General features: G+C 44.4%; 1 protein-coding gene across 2 annotated transcripts in view; it reads left to right on the top strand.

The window, feature by feature from the left end:
- ZFHX3 (zinc finger homeobox 3) overlaps positions 1 to 24,577 on the top strand; it is a 158,743-nt gene that overhangs the window by 8,589 nt on the left and 125,577 nt on the right. The window lies entirely within an intron of this gene.

The raw sequence follows: 24,577 nt of genomic DNA, 5'->3' as shown, positions 1-24,577 counted from the left end.
TTCTGTTCTCCTTTTCCATTTCTTTATTCCTGTTTTCTTCTGCTTCTCTCCTGGATGCCCCTGGGATGGTTCATTCATTCATTCATCCAGCCACATGATGTACGTTGAGCACCTTCTGTTCTGGGCATGTAGGTACCAGTGTATAAAATAAACAAAAAAATCCCTGCCCTCATAGGGCTTCCATTCTTTTGGGGGAGATAAACGCAATGAATAAATTATGTAATAGGCTAGAAGGTGGTAAATGCTATGTCAGGGGGCTCCTTTGTTAATTTTTTTCTCTTCTTGTGTTCTGTGTCCCCTTTCTCTTCCCTATACTGATCATTTTCTTCCTATTTCTGGGTTTCTCCCATCCTCTTCCTCCTCTTGCCCTCCCTCTCTCCCTCCCTTCCTTCTCTTTCCAATGCTCACTCCCTTCCCAGCCCCCACCCCCACCCCAAGTCCTTCTCTCAACTCTGTAGACGGTAAGGAGGAGGAGGTGCTTCGGATACTGTAAATAGTCCTTTCACTTGCACAGCAGAATCGCTCCAGACGTTTCTATTGATTTTCACTGGACTTAAAGCCTCACCTTTTTCTCTAATCATCCCATAATGGCTTTAGTATGAACAATCAGGTACAAATCGCCATAAATCTGCCCAGCCTCATTCCACGTACCTTCCACTCCCTTGCTCTCTCTTCCATTTTCCCCACTTGTGCGATTGGTCTCTCCTCTTTCCTTTCACACCTTTTCTCAAGTCTTTGGGCCCACGGGTGTTTGATTTCTGCCAACCCTGAGTTAGTTTAATTCCCTTTCTGCTCATCGTGATTTTAAATGGAGATTCCAAATAAGGAAGACTTTGGATCCTTTCCCTGTATTGGTCTCTGCTGAGATTGATAACTGTAATTTGTTTTATGATTGCTGCTTCTCAGGGTGGCGGGAGGTCTGCGTAATGTACATGAGAAACCATTTTAGGGAAAGGAGGAGGAAGCAGAAATGAGGTGCTGGACTAGAATGTTCTGGAACTGTCTGTGGACTGCAGCTATGGTGCATTGGGGAAGGTGTGGACACCACACAGCCAACCCTCTTATCTCAAATGTGCAAGAACCTCACCGGACTGCCTTAGTTTTGTGCCACCTTTGAAAGAAAAGGCTCTTTGCAGTCAGTTTAAATTGGAGGTCTGAACTGGCTACGGGATGGTGCCCACGTGGTCAAGAAAACTTAATGGAAAAACCAGTGAGAAAAAGAATTCCCAAAGAACCCAACTGAGTTAGATTTGTACAAAGGACTCAGCATGGCCATTAAAAGTTGTATGCAACTTTGATGGAGGTCGTTTGGAGGTGGCACAAAGCTGGCCACTTCCATTCTGAGGCAAGAAATTGCCCTTTAGATTATAAAATGCACACAGTTGGTGATTAACTCTCCACGTTGCGTCCTCCATGTGGCCAGAGTCTTGAATAAGAGTGTATCTGGCTCTTGGCTTTGCTTTATAAAGGGCCTGGAGGATTTGCTGAGAATATCCCTTTTTGGTTTCCAAACCTCATCCATGGATCATACTTGGAGACTTAGGGTGAGTCCTTTTCCAGGGTGGATGTGAAGGAAGCAATTTATTTGTATTTTTCTCCATTCCTAGCTCTGGTCACTTATCCTCCTGGGCCTTAATTTTTTCATCTTTTTTTTTTAGATCTGGAGGAAACTCCTATTCAGAAAAGGAGGTGCAGGTAGAAGGGTTGTAAGTATCAGCATGCAGGGTAGAACGTGGGAACCAGCGCCTGAAGGAGGAGTGCCAAAATAACGCATCTGGCTGGCACATCCCTGGGAGTGACCAGCCTCTGAGATTCAGGGTAGAATTCCCTGCGTCAGGAGCCAAAGGTCATTAGTCTGGTCTCATTAGTCCTTGGGTAATGAATGTCCCTCTGCTTGCTGAGGCTCTGTTTCAGGGGGCGGGCACTCTCCCACCCACTCCCAGATGACACAGACAGGATTGTCATTCCAGTGCCTGCCCCAAGCCCTTCTGTCCCTTCTGACTAAGATAAACCTCTCTTGCCACTTAGGGGGCTCCCTCTCATAAGGTTTCATCAGTCCGTGGATTTGGGGTGGGGATTGTAGGTGGTTCAAGAGTTACTTTTTCTCTAGGCCCTGGTGTGGCCTATAGTAAATGGAGATTGATTGCATGTTATTTTTCCTCTTGCTAATGTAATCCATTAGCCGGGCACATGCATAATCAGTTTAGAGCACAGTTAACTGGATGTAATCGAGTTCTTTACTGTCTGCTAGAGAAACCGCTCTATGGGCAGCTGACCCAGGGAGGGCACCAGGCTTCTCACACACAGCCATCCTTACTCACCCTCCTCCCCACCTCCCACCCCACCCTGTCCCCCATTCGCTGGCAAATTATTCATGACCGGTCAGGGAGACTCCCTGAGGTTGCTTTCTGCTGCATCTATTTAAGTGGCCGTGCTGTGTCTGGCTTGCTAGTGGGTCTCCCACCCTTCTCCTTCAGCTGAGGTTTTGGTTCCCCTCCTCTTCCTTTCCTGTGTTGGACGAGGCTGAGCCGCGGTCACAGGAGATGCAAGCAGTGGCCTAGCTTTCCGGTTTGTCGTTGTGACCTCACACTGATCCAGAGTCACCGCCCTTGATGTCATAAATGCTAGTATATGCATTGCTGTGTGAGGACTGAACTTTCTGAAAGTGTGAGATAATTTCTAATCTGGACACAAGAGGGTTAGGCTGATCTGCAAAAACCTGGTAATGTTATCTCCATCGCCTGGAATTGTCTAGTTCTGATGATTGCATGATACCAGTTTTTAAATCAGGATTAATGTTCAACGTATTCTTCCTCCCCACCTCCTGCAAGTAGAGGAGGGGAATGCTAGAGAGCCCAAGCCGCAGATAGAAGTTGTTTCCTTTTCTCTGAGCCCCCAGGTTACTTTTTGCAAGGTGCTCATGACTGAATTCCTTGGGTATAGTTTTGGTCTTACTCAGTGGCCAGCTCTGGTCCAGCCCCTCGTGGTCATGTGTCCATGTCCTAACCCCTGCCACTATGGGGTCAGTGTGATGGGTTGACACAGAGGGAAGGTCAGAGGCTCCTATGGGGCTTGGACGCTGAGCTCTTGGTTTCTCTTCTTTGTGATTCACCTGAGCCAGAAGAGAAGTGTGTTGTGGAAAAAGGTTCTTGTCTCTCATCGGGGCTGAGCTCTTAAGACCTTAATTCCATACTTTTCTGCTTTCACATATAAGTGTATCATCTGCACCCTGGTCCCACTCTCCCACCCCCTCCACTCACAAAGATGTGGGTGTCCTTGATCATCTTAGTTAGGGAGTGGCTGGTACAGACGGACACCTGCCCTCTGTTCTCTCCTATGCTGGCTTAGACCCTGAGCCCTCGGTGTGCGGGTTCACAGGGAGTGCGAGCTCTTCTGTGTTTATCTTGCCTTCCCGGCTAGGTGGCGTCAACGGTGACCTCCCTGAAATCTGTAGTATTTTCTATTTGGGGGAGGAGGGGTGCAGAAAGGCAGTCGGAAATCAGTGCACACCTGCCACCTATCAGAATCTGGTTTCCCCTTTGATGTTTTTCTTCACCTGAGAGTCATTGGGATGGAAATCCATCAACTTGAGCAGATAGATTAAGATCCCACCAGAATCTATTACTCATACAGTTCCCAGCTGAGGTTCTTTTGATTGGGCCAAGACCAAAGATTTCCTATTAATCTTAAATTATACCCAGAGAAGGTGCCTACCACCGTGCTGGGTCTGGGCCACATGTGAGCTGCCTGGGGCTGGCTAGGCCTACAGGAAAGGAGAAGCCGGTGCCTAAGCCAGTTCTACTCGGCTTAAGGTAGGAGATGGAGCGTGGCATTGGTTTATTAAAATACACATGCACACAGCCATGTTTTCCACATAGTGGACTTTTAATCTTGCCATCCTGAGGACTATGCAGTGTGGAATGGAAGACGGTAAGAAGCCTCCGTCGGCTGCATTACTTCAGAGTCCGTCTTCTCAGCTCTGTTCCTTGATGCATAAGAAACTGGTTGGGGCTCACTCTCCCAGCAGGGCTATAAAACCATATGACGGGTGGACAAATCAGATGATGTAGAAAAAGTCAGACAAAAATTTGGTTTGAAATCTGCATTCTTTGTGCTCCTTTATGGGTGCACTGGGGGGAGCGGGGGTCTTAGGAAGACAGCTGCACACTTAATCCCATAGGTGGTGACTGGCGGCCTTTGTCCTGCCCTGAGAGCCGAAAGCATAAATCCTTTGGGGAGTTTTTCCTCTCTCCCGTCCTCTCCACCCCAGCGTGGCTACGTGTTTGGAGCACTTGTGCAAGTGTCATCTGGTTTGCATCGTGATTCTGGAAGCAGTTTCCTCCAGCCTTGTTTTCTCATTAGGTAGACTATTTTTTTGTTTTAAGTGCATACTTCTGCCCCCTTCTCCTCTACTTTGGTGCCTTCTACCAAAAAATGAAAGGAGAGGAATGTTTTCCTGTAAGTGATTTAGAAGGTGTGAAAGGCCAGATGTTTTGGTAAATTTTAGCACATTTAGCCTTGGTGTCCTCCTTCTCGAGCAGCTGGGAGTCTCAAGTTCATTTCCTTCACTTGGTGGCTGGGGTTGGCCGGATGGGGGGGCTCTTCAGCTGGGTTGGGAGACTGCATGTGGGCCTGGTGGGTCCTCGCCAGAGAGCCTGGGCTGGTTCTGGTCACTAGTTAACTTCAGAGGGACTCTAGGAAGATCGAAAGACCAAATCTTTGGAGGGAAGGCTCATGCCAGGACTAGGTTAACCTATTGCTGCTGTAGGGGTGTCTGGCCCATGTCTTGCCAACGGTGCATGGTGTGAAAGGTTGGGCCCGCCCTGGGGAGGTTCCTTGCCCTCTCCTCCCTCCAGAAGCACCCCACCACATTCATCTGAATCCCACCAGTAGGTTTTATTTCATACACTTCGGCTGATGGCTTTAGTTCTAAGCTCTGTCCGGGTCAGTCTGGTTTTGGTGGCTTACCCACCCTCATGTCAAGAGGCTCAGGCCAGTATTATCTTTTGGCTCCATGCTTTAGATGGCACATAATGAAATTGAAATCTTATTAGATGTGCCTATTTAAAAAAAATTGGTATTTAACATGCCACCTTTTGAAAAACCAGTTTTACAACCATTAACCATATCATTTTTGTTTTTTCTTTTTTCTGAATGCTTTTAGTATTTTTGTTCTCCCTGTCTCTTGAATCCTTTTTGTGGATAGTAAAGAACTGATCAGACCCTTTTAGAATGTTATTGTATTCTTAATTTATTTCTTACAAGTATTTATTTCTTACACGGTATTCCATGTTTACTCAAGTGTAAATTGCTAATGTGGATTCCTTTTTTTAGTATGGTAAAAGTAATTTTAGTGCATATTTACTGTAGAAAATTTTAAAAATCCAGGAGTATAAGATAAAACATCAGCCTAATCCTACCACACAATGACATATTTTTATTTCCTTCTTTTTGCATATAACCTAATAATTTTATAAATGAGAATGATACTGTGTGTATGTAGTATTATACCTGAGCCCTTTTTTATGTCTTTAAGTATTTTTCAATACTTTTTAAAATGGAAGTTCTTTTTCTACTCTCCAGCTTTACTATACAGAAACAAATCATCGTTATATTTAGTTTACATCCTTTTGGGCTCCTTCTATGTGTATACAGATAGAAATGTAGGAGTGTATGTGTGTGTACACACATACAAACTGTTCACTTAAAAAATCTTTGAATATGGGCCGGCCCGGTGGCGCACTGGAGAGTGCACCGCTTGGGAGCGCGGTGGCGCTCCTGCCGAGGGTTTGGATCCCATGTGGAGACCGGTTCCCGCTCACTGGCTGAGCGCGGTGCGGGCGCAACACCGAGGGTTGCGATCCCGTTGCCGGTCAGTAAAAAAGACAAAAAGAAAAAAAAAAGAGAGAAAAAAAAAAATCTTTGAATATAGACATATGCTATGCTTTCAGCTTGCTTTTTTCACATAACTTTTTATCATGAAAATCATTTCAGGTCAGTACCTTTGGATCTAGGTCACTTTTTAATGGCTTCATAGTATTTCATTTCTTAGCCTGTCCCTGTTGACGTACACTGAGGTTATTTGCAGTGTTTTGCTATGACTGATAATGACAGCCTGAATCTCTGCATACCTGTGCTATTCCATGAAGTGGGATTGGGGGTCCCAGAGTGTAAAGCCAATAGACACAGTACTTCTCAATGGTCCTTCAGAAAGAAAGTGACTATTTCATATCCTCCCCATTAGCTGATGCCCAAACCCCCACACAGTGACCAACATGACCTTATTTTCCCGTTTTCATTGTCATGTTGACAACATTGTTCTAACATGGGTCTCTTTAATTATTAAATAGGTGAACATTGTTTCATGTATTTACTGGCCATTCATATTTCTTTAGTGGCTTTCCTCTTTATAGCCATTTTCCTTATATTGCTTGGCTTGTTTCTTTTTCTGATTGATTTGCAGGAGCTCTTGGTTTATGCAGACCAACAATCCTTTGTGTGCTGTGGACATTGCAATAGTTTCTCCCCATCTTTTGCGTGTGGTGCATTTTGACATATAGAAACTTTTCATTTGTATGATATTCAATCTGTTGGTCTTTTTTGAACTTTTCATTTGTATGATATTCAATCCGTTGGTCTTTTTCTTTATGCTTCTAACTTTTCTCTTTTCCCAGGGAGATTTTTCTGTTTGCTAAGATTATAAAATAATAAAAAGAATAGCTAACACCTATACAAGCCAGGTTCTACCTGACTTACATATATTACCTAATTTAACCTTCTATTATTTCGCCTCTTTTCAAGTGGAGAAACCTAGGCACAGAGGTTACAGGTCCCTGGCTAGTGGGTGTTGTTGGAGTCAGTGTTCACATTCAAGCAGGTTGGCACCACTTCACCAATATTTTCAATACTTCCCCCATTTACATCTTTAATTCATGAGAAATATATTTTGTGTAACGTGTTGTAGGACCCTATTTTCTTTCAGGTTGGATGGTTAATTGTCCAATTTCCTAGCTGATGGGAAAAGCCACGTTTATCATTCCCTGTTCTTTAAATCTTGCAGAGCAGCTCATGAGTACCCCGCAGATTTAGATGAGTAAGAACACATTATAGATATTGTTTATTGGAGGCACTGGGAGAGCAAGAAGAAGGGACAAAAAGGCCCAGTTCTCTTTTTGAGGCATTTGAAGTCCTGTGGATAAAACATCTTCCTCTCACCTTTTCTCGTTTCCCAAGGGGAGATTTCTTGGATTCACCGTCTTTGTCAGACTCCAGGATGAGGGAATTTCCAGGAGAGGCAGGGGCTTGGAAGAGGGGCTGAGTTTTTGTGGTGTCTTAGTGGCAACCGTGGAGCTCACCATTTATCTTAAAAAAGGAGCTGGGAACAAACTCTGAAAGTCATAGCAGTTCCCTTTTCTGAAGTTCTTATTCAGATGAGCCTGTAGGTATGGCTCTGTCTACACATTTCCAGTATAAACAGTTTTCATGTACTGGTTATAAGTCTCCTTTTGGATTCCAAAAGCATACAGTGGTCCTTGACTTAGGCAAGGAAAAAGGAGGTCTAATTTCAGAAAATCTAATAACTACCACTTTGTCAAAATACTTGAAAGTCCCTCCCCCCACCACACCAAATCCTCAGGCTGTAAAGCCCTAGACCTTCTTGTGAGAAAAATTTCAAACCTTCAGTCCCTTCCACCCCACCTCCATCTAGAGGAATAAGTAACACTTGTGGAATTCTTTGAGTGAATGACATCTGCTGTCTTAGGGGTGGTCTGAAACCCTTAGGAGAATTTTTCTGCGAATATTCCATTGCCTGTACATTCCAGAATAACTCCATGTGTTACAGTTGTTCTAGGTAAACCCCAGTCTGTCAGGAAAGCCAATACGGCAGGTGCCACATAATGGGGCAAAGGCGTGAACTCAGTCTTGAATCCTTTCAACTTGCTGAGGACTGGGACTAAAAGGGCAAATTTGAATACATATAGCCCTAACAGGTGTTTCAGGTTTTTTGTTTTGAAAGGGAAATTGTAAGGGAACAATTAGGCATTGTCAGGAACATTGTCAGGAAAAGGTAAGAGTTTTTAAATAATTACATAATACACCTGAGCCATATTCTTTAGTCTGTTATAAACATAACTTGAAACCATAAATACTATTTAAGTGTAGGGTGGGACAGGCTGTTGCTATGAAAACCACTTTGGTAGTACTGAGTAATACTTTAATATTTAATAAAACTTGATTTCTAGCACTTTTTTTTAAAAGCAACCAGGATGTAGGATAAAAGTTTAAAATTTTTAATGACAGAAAATCTGTCACTCACAGAAATGAATATTACTAAAACCAGCAACCTCAGGGTGGTGACCCTTGAATGAAAATACCATGGCAGAGCCCTAGGGGTAGGGTTGCCAAATATAGTAAATAAAAATATGGAATGCCCAGTTCATTGTAAATTTCAGACAAACAAGTAATTTTTTTAAGTATGTCCCATAAAATATACTTTCAGTTACTTAACTGAAGTTCACATTTAACTGGGCATCCTGTGTTTTACTTGGCAACCCTGCCCCTGGATAGTAAAGAAATTCTTCTAGAAGTGACCTGCCATGAGGCTCTACAGGAGCATAAAGAGAGATGAGTGGCTTCCTTGTTTGTAAAACCTCTTTTTTTTTTTTTTAACCCACAGTGTTCCCAACAAACGAAGAGAATTACAAATGCCTCTAATGATGATTTCTAATTTCTGTTATTTATTAAAAACTGTCCTATCAGATTTTCACATTTTTTACATTAAATGCTTTTCCTATAATGAATCTGAAATTTTCTCCAGAGCTATTTGTTAAAATTTACTTTTCAGTAATTTTTTCATTTTTTCCTCTTATTGACATGCTGTCATGTCATGCAGTGAGGCAGACGTCAGGATGCCCAGTTCAGACTACTGCAGCTCGGCCAGATGTTTAAACTGCCCTTGCTCTCATGTGGCCTCCTTGGCCTCCTCCTGCATTTGTAACTTATATATAAACCATAAAAATTCACAGCACTTGAGTGTTGGTTACTGTCCGTGGAAGATCCCAAGTACCTACGATATATAGGTTGCTAATAGGAAACACAGAAAGTAGGTCTGAATTGGAACTAATCATCAAGAATGATTAGGGAACCTTCTCCAGGGCCTACATCCTCATCCTGTAAAAGGCAAACTAGTTAAAAGGTCAGAAATGTTTAGCTACTGATCGTGTTTGATTTGTACCCTGTTAATTAGCAGGGCAGGTTCCAAGGCTCAGGATGAAGGCCTCCAAAGCACATCTGGTCTCTTAGGTCAACAGTTTCACCAGCGTGTCCTTTGCCCCTTGCCGGCACGGCCTGTGCACTGGAGTTGCTGGAGGAATTTCTCCTCCACTTGCTGCCCTTGAGTCAGTCTCCCCTTGCCGCTCTCTCCAGCAATAGGCGCCTCCTTGAGGATTGTGGGGCCTTTGTAACCACTTCCAGGCTGACTTGTGTGGACTTTCCTGGATGACACCCATCATACCAGGGAGTCCTTGTCTTTCTGTGCCTGAGAATGAGGCAGAAGGTTGGGCACAGGTGGTTCTGTGATGGATAGGTGCCCCTGCTACCCTGATCTGCTGCCCTCCTGCTGGTTCAGACCCCAGTGGGCCAGACCATTCCTTTGTGGCCCCTGGGAGACAAATGAACGGGAAGCTGAGCGCTAGAGAAGGATTTTGCACAGACTCCAGCTAATGAATCTGTAACATATTCTTTAAAAGCCTGTTTTGTTTAGGGAAGTGTTAGTAGCATGTGCTGGGAGCGTGTTTCACCTCCAGCATCCGTGCTGCGTGATGTGGATGCCCGAGGCCCCGCGCATCAACCGTGCGCCTTCCTTGTTCCTCTTTCTTCAGAGCCTTCATTCCATCTACAGGTTCCCTTTGGCCAAGCAGGGGTAGAGGTGCAGGTATCAGGTGTGGTTCTGAATTAGGAGAGGATGATTTTTCTAGAACCTTGAGGCAAACAAATCAAGCTTGTATGGGACTAGAGTTTTCTTTCTGGTATACCCTTAACTTTTCTATACCTTTTGCAGCCAAAAAGCTGGAATGATCACACAGCCAGCCACAACCTGGTGATGCCTGTGCTCCTCTTACAGTTAAGGGGGGTGGAATTCCAAACGACCCTAGGCTTTTCACACAGCATTCTGTCCCCCTCGGTGTCAGAGAAGCACAGGCATCACCAGGCTGCAGTTAGTCATGTGATCTTGGTGCATACATGTAGATTTGACACAGTTCACTGTTTGCTTTTGCCTGGACAGATGCTTCCTAGGGCCAGGGGGATGACAAGATTGTTAATGTCAGGGTTTGGTGTTTGTTCCCCAGCCCTCTTAAGCCCTCCATGGTGCCTGTGTCACTGCGGTGGTCTTGCAGATGGATGTCAGTGCTCCTGAAGGAGCACCTAGGAAAAGCTCTGGTTTTGTTGACAGTGGGGACTGTCCTAGAGAAGGACCCCATCTAGCTGTAGAACATGTCTTGCTGATTTGTAATAGGGTTCATTGGAACTGAATGTTTCTTGTTCTAGACTCTTTATGAACAATTGATTGTCATGGGTCCTGGAAGATTCTCCGAGCAGCCCCAGGTGTTTTCCCTCTGTTGAGGGCACTCTGTGCTTTGTGTGTGTGTGTTGGGGGTGTGAGGGGAGGATAAAGTGTCACCCCAAAGGCTCACCTCCACTTAAGGTGACTTTCAGGCTAATCTCTTCAAATCTGGTGTGCCTTTGTATGCTGTATTTCCTCTCCACCACCATCTCCCTTGTTTTCTAAAATAATTAAAGATGGAGCTTGGGGAGCATTCCTCAGCTCTTGTAGTCAGCCCAGCCAAGTGGCGTCAGTCCCAGAACTGTGATTTCCTCACTGTCCTAGACATTAGTCAGCGAGTGGGACCCCGAAGCCAGCCGTGGCTGAGGAGGCACAGTGGGGAGTGATTTGGCTGAATACCTCAGTGTGTGTGTGTGTGTGTGTGTGTGTGTGTGTGCGCGCGCGCATGTGTATGTGTGTGTGTTCGTGTTTATCCACTTTCTGGTTCTCAAATTCTTGAATTAGGCCCTGACCATTTAATTATTATTGTCGTTTTTTTTTTTTTTTTTTTTTTTTTGCCCAGACTGGGTTCCTATTAGTGATGGCTGCAGCTGTCAGCGTAGGAAGACCAAATGGTTTTTGCAGGGACAGAGTCTGAGCCTTTTCCGGTCCCATCGCGTCCAGCTTTGACTGCACCCCCGGCTCTCGCCTTCTCCTTACCTGCTGCCCTAGCTCGCATCTCTGAGCCCTTGCCACGTCGAGTTTATCCAGAGTTCTGCTTGGGTGTCTGCAGGTTTGCCCGGAGGTGGCGAGTTCTTGAGTCTTCCTCTATCACTGACTCTGCTTCTCTGGTGTTCTAGCTCCCATAGGACCCCAAAAGTTCCCTAGAAACTCCCTCTTCCTTCTCATTGCCTCCAAAAACACAGTCAGACGCTTTTCTTTGCCTGGCCTGCTCTTTGTTCCTCTTGGTGCATGGCATTTGGAATAAAATCTCACCTGGGGAGGTTTCAGACAGCAGCAACAAAGCCCAACTCCACCGAGGGGAGACTAATTACACAGCTAATTAATCCAACAGATGTCACTTTAAGTGCTCATTTCTTTGTGATTTGGTTGCATGCGTCCCACATTGCTGAGATGGGCTTTGGGCCCTGTTGGAAAATGTCTTTTTTATCAGACTTTAAGGAAGAACATATTTCCTGTGCATCCTTTACACCCTAGGGGCACATCCCTGGTTTTCCAGAAAGCCCTGTGTCAAACTCTGGTACACACAGGCATTATCTCTGCCCTCCATGCCTGTCACACCATTTGGCACCGAGCTGGTCTCTGCATCATGTGCTAGTTTGTTTCACCAGATGGTTTGTAAACCTCTTGAGACTCTGGGTTGCCTTCAACAGTGTGAGTATCTCTCAGGAATGCAGCACAAGTAGACACCAGTTGGTGGTTACCAGTTTCTCTACCTCTGCTTTCTCGTCTTTACTGAAAGTAAAGGAAGGACAGTATGTGAGGAGTGTTTGAAAGGTGCCCTTTCAATAGCAGGTAGTTAAGATGTACAGGACGCCATTGATTTGTTAGGGAAACTGAACAACTCATGCATGAGACAGAAAAGGTGCTTGGAGATAGCAGATGCAGAAAGGATGGACAGGTGCTGTCTTCTGCAGGTGGCCCGGGAACAGCTGTGGGGTGTAGGCGGTGGTGGTGTGCTGGCAGCCTATGCTTGCAGGAGTCAGCTGGTCCTCAGTGGGGGTGGTGGCATCTGCCTGAGGCCACATTCAGCAAGGTGTCTTCAGCTAACAACCCCTTGCTGTCAGTCACGCCCACCCTGTCAGTGGACTCACAGTGTCCCCTCTCAATCACTGGATCCAGAAGTGACACATTTTACCACCGGTTGTGTGTTGCCAAGTCCATCAGCCACGGTCTAATCCCAGGTGACCTTTCAGCAGCCTTTGCAGCCCTTGGCTCCTCTCCATCTCTTTGCCAGCTTCTCTTCTGTTACTTATGGTGACTGTTGGGAATCCTCTGTGGCTTGGTCCAGGTCCCCTTCTCTTTTCTATAACTCTTCCCAAATGTGTCATTCACTCCAGTGGTTTTAAACACCATCTACTTTCTGATGACATCTGAATCTTTCTCTAGTCCTGACCTCTCCCTATATCCAACTGCCTATTGGACATTTGCATTCAAATGTCTCATAATTGACACCTCAGACTTAGCAAGGCCTGAAGAGAACTCTTAATGACTAGAATCCCCAGACTCCTTTCTCTTCTGGACTCCCCCATGTCAGTCAGGGCCACCCCCTCCAATTTACCATTTGCTTAAACCAAAAAGGAACTATATGGGCTTCTCTCTTTCACTCCCTTACAGCCAAACCATTAACACATTCTGTCGGCTGTGCCTCCAGAGTACATTTCTACTCCCTCCCCCCGCCCCGTGCAAGCTTTGTCACTGCTCTGTCTTGACCCTCTCCCTGCCCCTTACAGTCCACTCTCCATTCGGTGATTTTATGAAGAGGAAAGTCAGGTCATGTCACTCCCTTGCAAAGAACCAACACTGGCTTTCTGTCCCAATTAAAATAAAAGCCAAACTTTTTACTGTGGCTTACAAACGCCTTTGTGATCTGATCTCCTGCCACCATGCTGGCCTCATCGCAAAACACTCTCCCTTTCACCACTACTCCTTAGCCACCCTGGGCTTCTTACCGTTCATTCAACGTGCTAAGCTTATACCTGCCACAGGGCCTTTGCACTTGCTGTTGCACTGTCTGGAATGCACCTCCCTGACCTTGATATTTAATTCATTTCAAATTCCTGGTCCTCAAAGAGGCTTTCCCTGATCACTCACTCTAGTAGCTACACTCTTATTTCACTCAAGTTCACTTATCTATTTTTCTTGTTTATTTTTATCTCCTAAGACAGCAGGGACCTGGATTGCCTTGCTAATGGCTATGTTCCTAGTGCTTAGAACAGTGTATGATGCCAGCCCAATAAGTATTTATTGAATTACAAAGTACCTGCAGAATGTGCCCATGATTTCTCCCCTACCCTAGAATATGGTACAGCAGCCCTGTCTGAACACTTGGCTTTACAAAAGTTAGAGCCTGAAAGGACACATTGGAGTAAACTGGATGTCACCTGTGGACCAAGGCATTCCAGAGATTTTTGCAGCCATGTCATTTACCATCCATTTTGCACAAAGCTTTATTCCTGTATTGACCACAGAGAAATAGCCCTGGCAAGAATGTGCAGTTTCCATCGATGTATTTTGAGAATTCCCATGTGGAGCTGGCCTTGGCTCTATCTCCCAAGATCTTGTCGACCAAAATCACAGCTCTTTCTGCTCAACACTCATAGGGATGCTTTGCCCCTTTCACTTTGGATGATACTTGTAGTCCGTATTTTTAGCAGTCTTTCTCTCCTGCTCAATTGTAAAACCCTTAAGAGCAGATCTGTGTACTCTTAACCAACTTGGTATCCTTTCCAGTGTCTTGTGGATATTAGGTAACTGTCAGCAAGGGTCACCTGAAGATTTGATATTGAAAGACTGAATTTTGTACAAAGAATTGTAAAGATTAGGTTCAGCCCTGAAAAACCTACACCATCTGTTTCCTTAGAATCTCCTCTGCTCTGATCATTCCCCCCTCCCTGGGCAAGTGTCCTTGTCTAAATGATGCTGACTTAGTCCTGGATCTAGTTGTTCCCTCCGAGAACATGTTCTTGGTGGCAGAACATACTCCCAGTAAGAGAGAAATTGATTTGCTTCTCTCCTCCTGCCCCTGTTCAAGCCACACATCTTTTAGCACCTTCTGTGAGCAGCACCCTGTCCTAGCTTCTTCGGGGCAGTGGCTTTTAAACTTGGTTGACTCTGATCCCAAAAGAAATACATTTTACATTAGTGACCCAGGACCTACATATAGATAAGTATTTTATTTATCTGATTGAAACAAAAGTTGTACAAAATAATTTTATCCTCTCTACCTGTGCTACCGTCCAGTACTTTCTAATCTATATTGTTCTGTTACATTTTGTAAATGCTGTTTGTACCCACAGAACTGATTTCATGACCCACTAATGAAGTGACTCTCAACCCAGAGAGCTCGAGGGGAAGCAGCCCCAACCTGACCCTCAGAGGTTCTGGTTTAATTTTCTGTGGGATTCTAATGTGCAGCTGTATGTTGAGAATCACTGTGCTAATGGGTCATGATCCACAGTTTGAAAAACATCACTGTACAGGATACAAAGAGGAATTGATCAGTACGAGCTGTCAAATGTGGACATAAGAGCTATCCAAGTCTGCAGGGAGCAGGAGGGAGGGAGAAATCACACCCAAGTGGTTCGATCAGAAAACATCTCTGGAAGATGGGGAAGCTGGAGTTGGAGCAAGATTCGAAGAGGGAGTAATCACATAGAAGGGTGAGCTGGGCAGAGATCAGGGGCAGATTCATTCTGCTACTTACCAAACCTGAGGCTGTATTACTAAACTGATTTGAATAAATAGAGCTTATGCACTTGTGGTTACTACATCTTTTAAAAGAAAATCAGCAGTGAGCTAAACATTTCATAACAACAACACACTGGGGTTTGGGCCTTTTTAGTGTTTTGCTAGTAAAGAGGTCTGCTCAAATGATCTGTTAAAGTAAAAAAAAAACTAAAAAAAAAAAAAAAAAGCCATGAACAAATATTAAACTATAGTTAATGCTATGCATGCTGCTGAAGTATTTGGGGAAAAGGGTAAGGCGTACTGATGCCTGCAGTTTACTTTGGAATGCATCAAAAACGTATGATGCATTGATAGCTGGGTAAAGAGATGGATATACTAGTAAAGTATTAATTTTAGCATCTGGGTGGTGGATATACTACTGTCTACTATATGATATATATATTTTAACTCAACTCTACAATTGAAAATTTTCATAATACAATGTGGGGGTAAAATACCAAAACCTAATGGTTAGGTGTTGTTTCCCCTCTGAACTCCACATGTAGAAACTGCGGCTTTGATGTGAGGTCTCTCCTCCACCTCTTCGGTTCTTCCCTCCACCTTCCCACCCCAGGGAGAGAGTAATATTGATGATCTATTGTGTCTCTGAAGACAGGGCTCAGATGAGTTATTTCTGTTTCTGCAGACAAGGGCATACGTTACAGTGGAGGCAGAAACATGCTCAATTAAGAGCTCCTAAACTACTTCATAAAAGGCAGTGGGAGACTAATAGGCTCCTGAGCATTAGTGAGGTATTTAGATGCCCACTAGAAACCTGGCACTTGTGTTTGGGGTGGAAGGCACAGATTAGAAAACTTTGAGATAGGATACCTAAGTGGCTTAAGGGAAACCCAAATAGCTCTTTGGTTTTAAAGAGGAAAAAATTCCCTGGCGTCTGCCTGCCTGGGTTTGAATCCCAGCTCCTGGGATTTATGTCACTTAATCCCTCTCTGATCATCATCTGTAAAATGGGCTAGTAGAACTACCTGGCTGGTAGGACTGTTGAACGAGTTAAACGAGATAGTACACGGAATGTGCCTGCAACGCAGTCAGCATATAGCACACCAAAAATGTGTTACTCTTTAAGAACACCACTTTTCTGCATTAGATTTTCCACTGTCTCATGTAGACCACATAAGTGAAGTTATTTTATAATTTGGTTTTCGTTTGCTTTGAAATTGACACACTGTGGGTTTGGAGGACAGAAAGGCCAGAGGCTTTTTTGGGTGTGGAGGAGAGAGAAGGAATTTCCCTTCAGAGAAATGTGACCAGTGTTTAGTGAAATGACTTTGAACAAGTAATTTAGCCTCAGCCATCTATAGTGGCCCCACCCGAAGGATGAAGAGCTTGGCTACATCACTAAGTTCCCCTCAAAGCACTAAGAGTGTGTATTTGTGGGAATTTTTTAAAAAAACACCTCATCTCTTCTCCTAAGTAACGGAGCAAGAAGTGATCTAGGGAAGTACTTACGAAAATGAAAAAATAACCCGAGTCCAGCTTTATTTTCACTACTACTTGTTTGACCCATTCTCTGAGAAGTGCTTAAGACATCTTCAGTTATAGGAAAAGAGCTGTGAAGTTACTTTTACTGATATAATTTTATAATACTGTCCTGCAGAACTGGGAGACTTGTACTTGTTATTTTTTAAACAGGACTTCCCTGCAAACATCAACACATCCGTATTCCCCTTATGTGACCAAAGTTAGATACAAGTGAGAATTTAGGTGCAGAAACTGGTATAGAGAACACAGCACACTCAGAACTATATTCCTTGTTTTTTTTAATTCTCTTACCTATATATTTTTCTGATTAAAGCTAATGCATATTCACTCAAAGGAAACAAAGCTATAATGCAGAAATTCACAGCATAGAGGGCAAAGATTGAAAAATGAAATTCTAGTTCTAGTTAGACTAGAATATATTTGACATTGGTGTGTTTTGTGTTTGTGTTTATGTTTTGTAACCTTGGCAATGCTACAGATTATCATAGCATTGGATTATCATAAAGGAGGAATAGCTTCTGAACACAAGTGGGTATTAGCTGGCAGTGCAAAGCTGCCATACCCACCTTGTATAAATGAGTTCAAGTTCATTTATATTGAAAATCAGTGTCGGTGGCATGGATGACTTAACATTGCTTTAGGAGTCTTCCTTTAATGTTTATATTTGTGTCCCTGCTTGTGGCTGTACCATCCATCCCACTATCCATTCTCTGGAGCAAGCACCTGCAGTCAAGTATGCAAAACTGTTTCCATGGCAACCCTTTGTTACCCATTAATTTTAAATATTCCAAAATTTTTCTTCAGCTGAAACTTTTTCCTCTTTTAAACTGTGCGCCCCTCCCCTTCCCTATTTGTACATTGGTTAATCTCCTTGACTACTCACGTTATGGATATTTTTCCTTCACCCCTCCTCTTTTGAAAGCTGATCCCCCCCCCCTTTCTTTTAATGAAATAAAATGGCTAACGCTGGGATCTCTGATTACAGCTCTGAGTCAACAAGTGGGAGGAGATACCTCCCTTCTCAATTTGAAAGCAGCAAAACTTAATGGGAAATAATCTTTAACATCTGAAACTGTGTGCAAAGTATGTGCAACAGAAAAATCTCAAGTTCATTGCCTGCCTGATAATTAGATCAGGATGGGCGGGTCTGGGATGTATACTTGAAAAACAGAGGAGCTCTTTATAATTTGAATGGTGAATTGAACAGGTATTAGGAGGACTGAGTTTTGGCAACATCAGTTTCACGCTGTTGTTCGGAGATGTGTAAGGAACACATCCACGGCTTGTGTTTGGAAACACCTATGAAACGATATGCAAATCTAGGGCAATAACATGTTAAGGTTGCAAATTTGAACACAAATGGAGAAATGCAAAAGAAAGTTTTGCATAGCAACACTCATTTCACATGTGGTAATTATCACTATCAAATATGATATTGTAATGTCCAGGATGTGGGGTGTGTTTCAACGATTACTCCTTATACCAAATTTTACATTTTATAACTATCGTGTGCAAGTCTTTTGCATTTCTTACTCACATGTAGGTAACAATTCTGTCATTTATTCTTAGTGTAACCATGGTCTTCCTCTTTTTGGAAATGTACAGACATTATTGCTTTCTTCCTTCCAGGGTGTTCTGAGTATTTCTGAATGTATCTATTTCTGATCTGTTATTCACTGTTGTCAGTGGCTGAAAAAGTCAAGGGCTAGTTTTGTAGCCATATAACTTTTTGTTGTTGTTGTTTCCTTTTTTCGTGGCCAGTAACGGGATCGCAACCCTAGGGATCGCAACCCTAGGTATCGCGCCCGCACTGCGCTCAACCAGTGAGCAGACCGGTCTCTATATGGGATCCGAACCCTCGGCGGGAGCGCCACCGCACTCCCAAGTGCCGCACTCTACCGAGTGCACCACCGGGCCGGCCCATAGCCATATAACTTTGAATTAACTGTTGTCTTCTCCTTAGCCAATTAATTTTTGAGACGTTCTTGTTATTCTCTGTGCAGCTGTGTCCTGATCATTTTAGGACTTAGGACTTTGAAGCGGAGATACTTGGCATTCACAAAACCTGCCCGTGAGAGGAAACCACTCATAGCCCATTATCTTCTTCTCCCCCCCCCCCTTCTTCTTCTTTTATTAGCTTGCTTTCATTTTCCTTTCTAATTCTGAACAGTTTGACAAAGATTTTTACGTGCAGAAGAATCTTAAAGGAGTCTTTTTATCAGATGCCACTCCTCTTCCTCGGGGTGAGAAGGAAAGGGCAGGGAGCTCTGTTCCTAAGGGGAGTGTGTGTGAGGTGTGTTACTTATTTTTATTCTTTTGAAAAAGTTGAGGTGACTTCCTCTTGTCCCCCTTGTCACGTCAGGGGTCTTGGAGCCCAGCGCACCCCTGTGACTGCAGTTGGTTCGGCATAATTGACGCGGTCTCATTTCCCGCAGCTGATGAGGATTATATCAGCCTGGTTTAACAGTCTCATTTTCTGCTCCCAGTGCACACTTGTTTTAATGTGTTTCGGTTAATGAGGTAGAAGAGAGAATGAGGTGTTACAGTTTAGACACAGACAGCTTGTGCGGAGGGCCCTGTTGCAGCCCTGGTGGCCCCAGGCGTCCGCGGGGGGCAAGTCCCACAGACCGAAGCCACCTTTTCAGAACACGGTTTTCCATGGCTAATGCAGATTAATGATGATTATCTATAAGCTTTGCCACATAATCTTATTTATACCATTTCTCTTTCCTAGGAGTGGCTCTCATGTGCAGTGAGAATGAGAAAAATGTTATAACTTGGCTCAGAGCTTGGGGTGCAGTCTCCCCGCTCAAAGCTTTTTTAAAGTCTGCATTCCCTTCGCCTGCCCCTCACCCCTAGACTACCCCCTTCTTTCCCCCAAAAGGGACTGATTAATTTGAAGTAACACAGGTAAAACGATTTCAGAAATCCGAGAGAAATCACACCTCTCTCTGCGTGTGGGATATTGAGAGTTGAATCAGGCAGTCAGAATTTGTGTTTAATGTTCCATGGGTCGGAACAGTGCTTCTGGGAGGCAGGTAGGAGTAGTAGAAGGCACTTCCTGGGGTAATTTTAGATGAATGGGGCCTGGTTTGGGCCATGACCGTTTTCACTCATTTGTGGAGCTGGGGCCTGTCATAACTGAGGTGCGAATGTCGCTGCCCCCTTCTTAGAGCTCTTGGTGAGCAGGCTAATGCCTCAGAGCAGCAGACTGGGTGGGCCTTTGCCTGTGTACACATCTCCAGCTTCTGGACTTGTGGGAAGTAAAGGGCGCATGAGGGCACACCAAAGGGGACTTTTTTCCCTCTTTGGGATCAACCTAAGCTGATGAGTCAAGTGCACACACATGTGGGCAGGACACGCTCTGCAGCTCCCACCTTCCTCTTTCCAGCCTCTGTTAAGCCCTGGCCTTTTCTTCCCCCTCTCTCTAACATGGAGCGCCCTAAATGGTTAAACCTGTTGCCTGGTCCTGGCGCCGAGCCAGCCCCACGGGGCGCTGCGCAGGCTGGAGGCCCCCAGCGCATCCCAGCTTCCTGGAGGCACAGAGGCCGTGGGTTTCAGCAGGAATTAAACAATTACTAAGTCTTAGTCCTCCCCACCTTCCGTGGATTGACTCTATAAATTGTCAGCCTGTTGACATTTTAATGCGAATTATGTCATGTGGTATCCCCTTTGATTTCGACATGCCTCAGTTTGTAAATACATGAGCCACTCAAAGGCTTGTGGTTAGTGTACACTCCGGAGGCCTCGGGGTTTTTGGTGGGGGAGAGCGCGCTGGAGAGAGCTCCGTGCTGGGAGCGTGCCTGGCGTGGAAAGCCTGTTACACTTCCCTGGGGCGATTCCTGGGGCAGCAAACTGCAAGGGGGGGGGATGCTGCTGCCCTTCCCAGTGCTGTGCTGGTTGTTTCCCAGCCCCTCCAAGGCCCTGGGAAGGCCACCATGTTTGGGTCCAAGTCATGGAATATTGTTATTGGTTATATTGATTGGTGAGCATTTCTCCAGAGTCACTGTGCAGTTCTGTCCCTCCTTTTATAACGTGCAGTGTCACTTCCTCCCACCACCAGCACCTGGAGAATGGGCTTATTCTAGATTCCGGTACAAACCAGGGGGCATTACCTGGAGCGGGTTTTTCCCTTGAAGGAGCTTGGCCCTCTCAGTGGGAGAATGAATCAGGAAGGATTTTTAAGGAGAAGGATCTATGGGAATTGAAAGAAAGGTGAAGAATAGGGATTGTTGAGATATGGAGGAAAAAGGAAGACTCGTGACTTATGTGGGAGAAGGAGGAGGAGTGGAAACTCAGATTCTGAATGTTCAGGTTCTAAAAGAGAAATTCAGGGAAGGAATATTAAAATCGACTTTAAGCAGCAGTTTTCCAGTGAGTACAGCTGAGGATCCCTGTGCTAGGACTCTCCTCTAGCTCACTTGTAACACTATTTTCTGCCTCCTAATCTCTGTATTCGAGACTTTCCTTAAAATTTCATAACGCTGGAGGAGCTGGCTTCTTGGCAGTCCTTTGTGTGTGGGATGTCAGTGCTCAAAAAAGTGAGAACTAACCATTTTGAGATTTGATGTGTTGGACCCAGAGGAGGTCGGCCCGAGTAGTCCTAAGAATAGATCAACCCTAAGAATGGACCAGAAATAGGAAAGTTGGTATCTGCTTTGCACAGAAGGGGTGGGAGCAAGTAACTTCCCCTCGTCTGAATACAGCAACTGCTGGGCCTGCTGTCTGCGTTGGAATTTGGCTGATTCACAGAAATGTCATGGGATCTTTAATGGTGATGGGTGGTCGGGACCTAGTTCCCACGTGCTGAGTAATTCCAGTTTCATGTGTGAATAATGCCCATGTTAAAGCAATTAGAGCTATCCATAATCTGAAAAGGAAGAAGGGACCCAAATTCCTATTGATCAGAGACACTTCCAGCTCATTTGGTAAAGGACTGGTAGCTTCCATGAGGGTTCAAAAAAGTTTTTCAATGGATTTTATATTTTAATTCATTTTTAAAGGGTTGTAATACAAACAAGTGTTTGAAAAGTAGAGTTGCTGGAGATCTTTTTACCTCTTCCATGGATTTATCTAGCTTTTATTACTTGGGGAGAGAGGTGGGGTGGTGAGATAGAGTGAGTGAGTGTGAGAAATACAGAGAGAAATACACATCCCTTAGGAGCATTGTTTAGTTGGTTACTATGGGAAATTATATATCAGCCTCTAGTTTGAGTTTAACTATAAGGGCATATGTGAAATAAAATGACAAGACTTTAGAATAATCATTCTCGATTATTACTGTTAAGGACATTGCTCCTTGCTAATTAAGAAATTGGCAATTGTTAGATGTTTTTTCAAATTCAAACTGACTTCCAAGGTATAAATTGAGCCCTGTGCTTTTTTAAAAGATCATAAAATGTTGTTTGCAATATGTAAATAGGTTTCAATTATCTATGTCTTCTTTATTATAGTGAATATAAGTTAACTCTTGGAAACATGCTTTCAGACACATGTTTAGGACCCTTTTCAAGAAACTGATGATATGTGTTATATAATTGGTTGGGAACAGGGGAGTAGCAGTCTGTGTCTCTTCTCATTTCACTCGTGTCCTCCGGAGGATGTAAAACCTGTGGTCACTGCCCACCCTTGGCTGCTGCCCATTCCAGCCCCCTGGGCAATTGGTCAGGGAAGGAGCAGGCCAGAAGGTGACACTTGATTTCCCAGCCCTATAAATGAGATGAATCCTGGGTGATTGTAGAGTTGGAAGTGGGCGTCAAACCATTTGCTTTCACTCCTTTCTTCCTAATTCATTCATTCAAAAATAAAGGTAACTCGAGGTAAAGGGAGGTCATGGAAAGATGCCGGAATGGGCTAAGTAGATACAGTGTGGGCTGCATTTAGCACAGCTGGGAAATGTCTTCATCAGGGTCACTCATTCTTGACCAAGTGACATTGCTGCTGTGATTGGGGGCTGTTTATCCTGACCTGTGACATGGCTGTACCCCCCCCGAAATTTCCTGGCTTTCAGATACTCTAGAATTCTCCTGCCATTTCTAGAATTAGGGGCCTCAATATTCTTTTTATTGGACTTTATTTTTTTAAAAAAAACAAACAAAAAGCTGACAGCTAGCTAGCTAGGTGATGGAATATTGACCGGTAGGAACACACTCGACTTACCCCAGCCAACCTGAACACAAAGCTGCGCCAATGGTAGGTGAGGATTGTTTAAAAGGAAGAAGCCGGCCAGGCTCGGGCAGCAGGGAAGATGGGCATCCGAAGAACCTACTTCTATAGCACAGCAGTGGCTTCTTATCAACGCCACATTCCAGCTTGTTCCAGCCCCATAGGTTATTTGCATAGCACACAAAGCACAGATTGTACAATGTATGCAGGTATCGCTGGCATTGGCAATTGACCATGAATATGAATGGGACCTGTGTGTCCCAGTTGTAAGACCTTCCCAAACCACCCCCGTTACTGCCCGGACAGAGTTCAGATTTGCCAGTGGAGGTGCCCAAGTAAGACTCATCTGTGTTCTCACTTCTAGGGTCTAAAAATGCATTTATATTAAGGGTAGGAGGAGATGGGATTCAAATCCCATAGGAAAGAATTGCCCCAAGGAAAAAACCCAGGAGGTTAGATTAGTAAGAGAAAAAAGGGAGAGGTTAGAGGGAGGTGGAGGATGAATGGGAGAGTGAACGAGAAGGGTTTCTGACAATTAACTAATTCTCCTTGCTCTAACCCGTGACAGAAGTAATCACACATTAACACACTGACAGCAAAATTAATGTCATATGCAAATGAACAGTACAGGCTTGGCATTCAACAGCCTGTTGGCTTTTTAAGGCTGGAGCTGTAGTAACACCCAGCGAGCCCCATCCCATGGGCTGGCATGGTACCACTCTACCCTCATTCTGCCTAAGAATATCCAGGGCAACTTCGTAACTGAAGTGGCATTTCATGCCGTCTTCTGGCTTGACACAGTTTGCATCAGCCCATAACCAGTCCCAGCTAGTTGGTTCCCATTGTGGAAGCAGTCAGCAGAGTCATAAGCCTCTCCTAGGAACCCTCTTGGCTCCAGTAGGTTTTTACCATCACCATAGTTTTACCATCAGTGACTGTCCTTGGAGGAAGGCAGGGGCTATTTTCTTGAAATATTCCTAGGAAGCTACTGACACGTCGCTCCAGAGATGTTCTATTAAGAGAGGGTATTGGGTGGGAGGGAGCGGGGGGTAGTAATAGCATGGTCCAATCTAACGTCATTCTAGTTTTAGTTACAGACTACAAAAGTGAATTGTTTTATGTGGCTTCAAAGAGGTTTAACCTATTGAAACTAACTCTAAACGAGAAAACATGAGCCTCTCCTTGATGTTAATAAATAAGCAAGAAGAAAGAGCAGTATGTTTTACAGCATTTTGCCTGCTGTAGTGTAGTGCCCAGGGCAAGCGTGGGCTAGCCCATTACAGCCCACAGCTAACCCCCGTGTGAATCCGCCGTCTGTGATCATGGTATTTTGACACTGCAGTAGCATCGTGAGCCAGGCCTTAACACAAGATGAGGTCCTGCCTGGGAGCCGCATCATGCGGGCGGTAGGACGAGGCGATTCAGTCAACTGTTTATGTTGGTAGCGAATGAGTATTGGCATTTTCTTAGTGGTGCTGATTTCCTTAGCTTTTTCATTAGCTCCCACTTCATCTGCTACCAACGAGAGAGGCTTGAGATTGATGAGGTCACGACAGAGATCTGGGAAGCAGCGTCGTCAACTGTGGACTAGTCTTAATTCCTGGGCGCTCCTGGCGCTTTCTTTACAGTATGTGTATAAAATAGTCTTGGAGACCAACCACCTGACCTATAGAAATTGGGACCCTGGGAAATCATTCACCTAAAATTTTGGTTTTATAAATAAAGTGAGGCATTTGAATGCATCAGGGATGGAAGGCATATGTTCATGTCTTCCGTCCTTGCTATAGATAGATGCCAGCTTATGTATACGTACACAACATATACATAGATACTTATAAACATACACATATAGGTTTGTATATGAGTGCATATATATTTGCTGTAATTTTTGTGTAT

This window comes from Galeopterus variegatus, unplaced genomic scaffold, assembly GCF_000696425.1.
Source record: "Galeopterus variegatus unplaced genomic scaffold, G_variegatus-3.0.2 Scaffold77, whole genome shotgun sequence".
Taxonomy (NCBI): Eukaryota; Metazoa; Chordata; class Mammalia; order Dermoptera; family Cynocephalidae; genus Galeopterus; species Galeopterus variegatus.
This window is presented reverse-complemented; position numbering and strand designations above follow the sequence as displayed.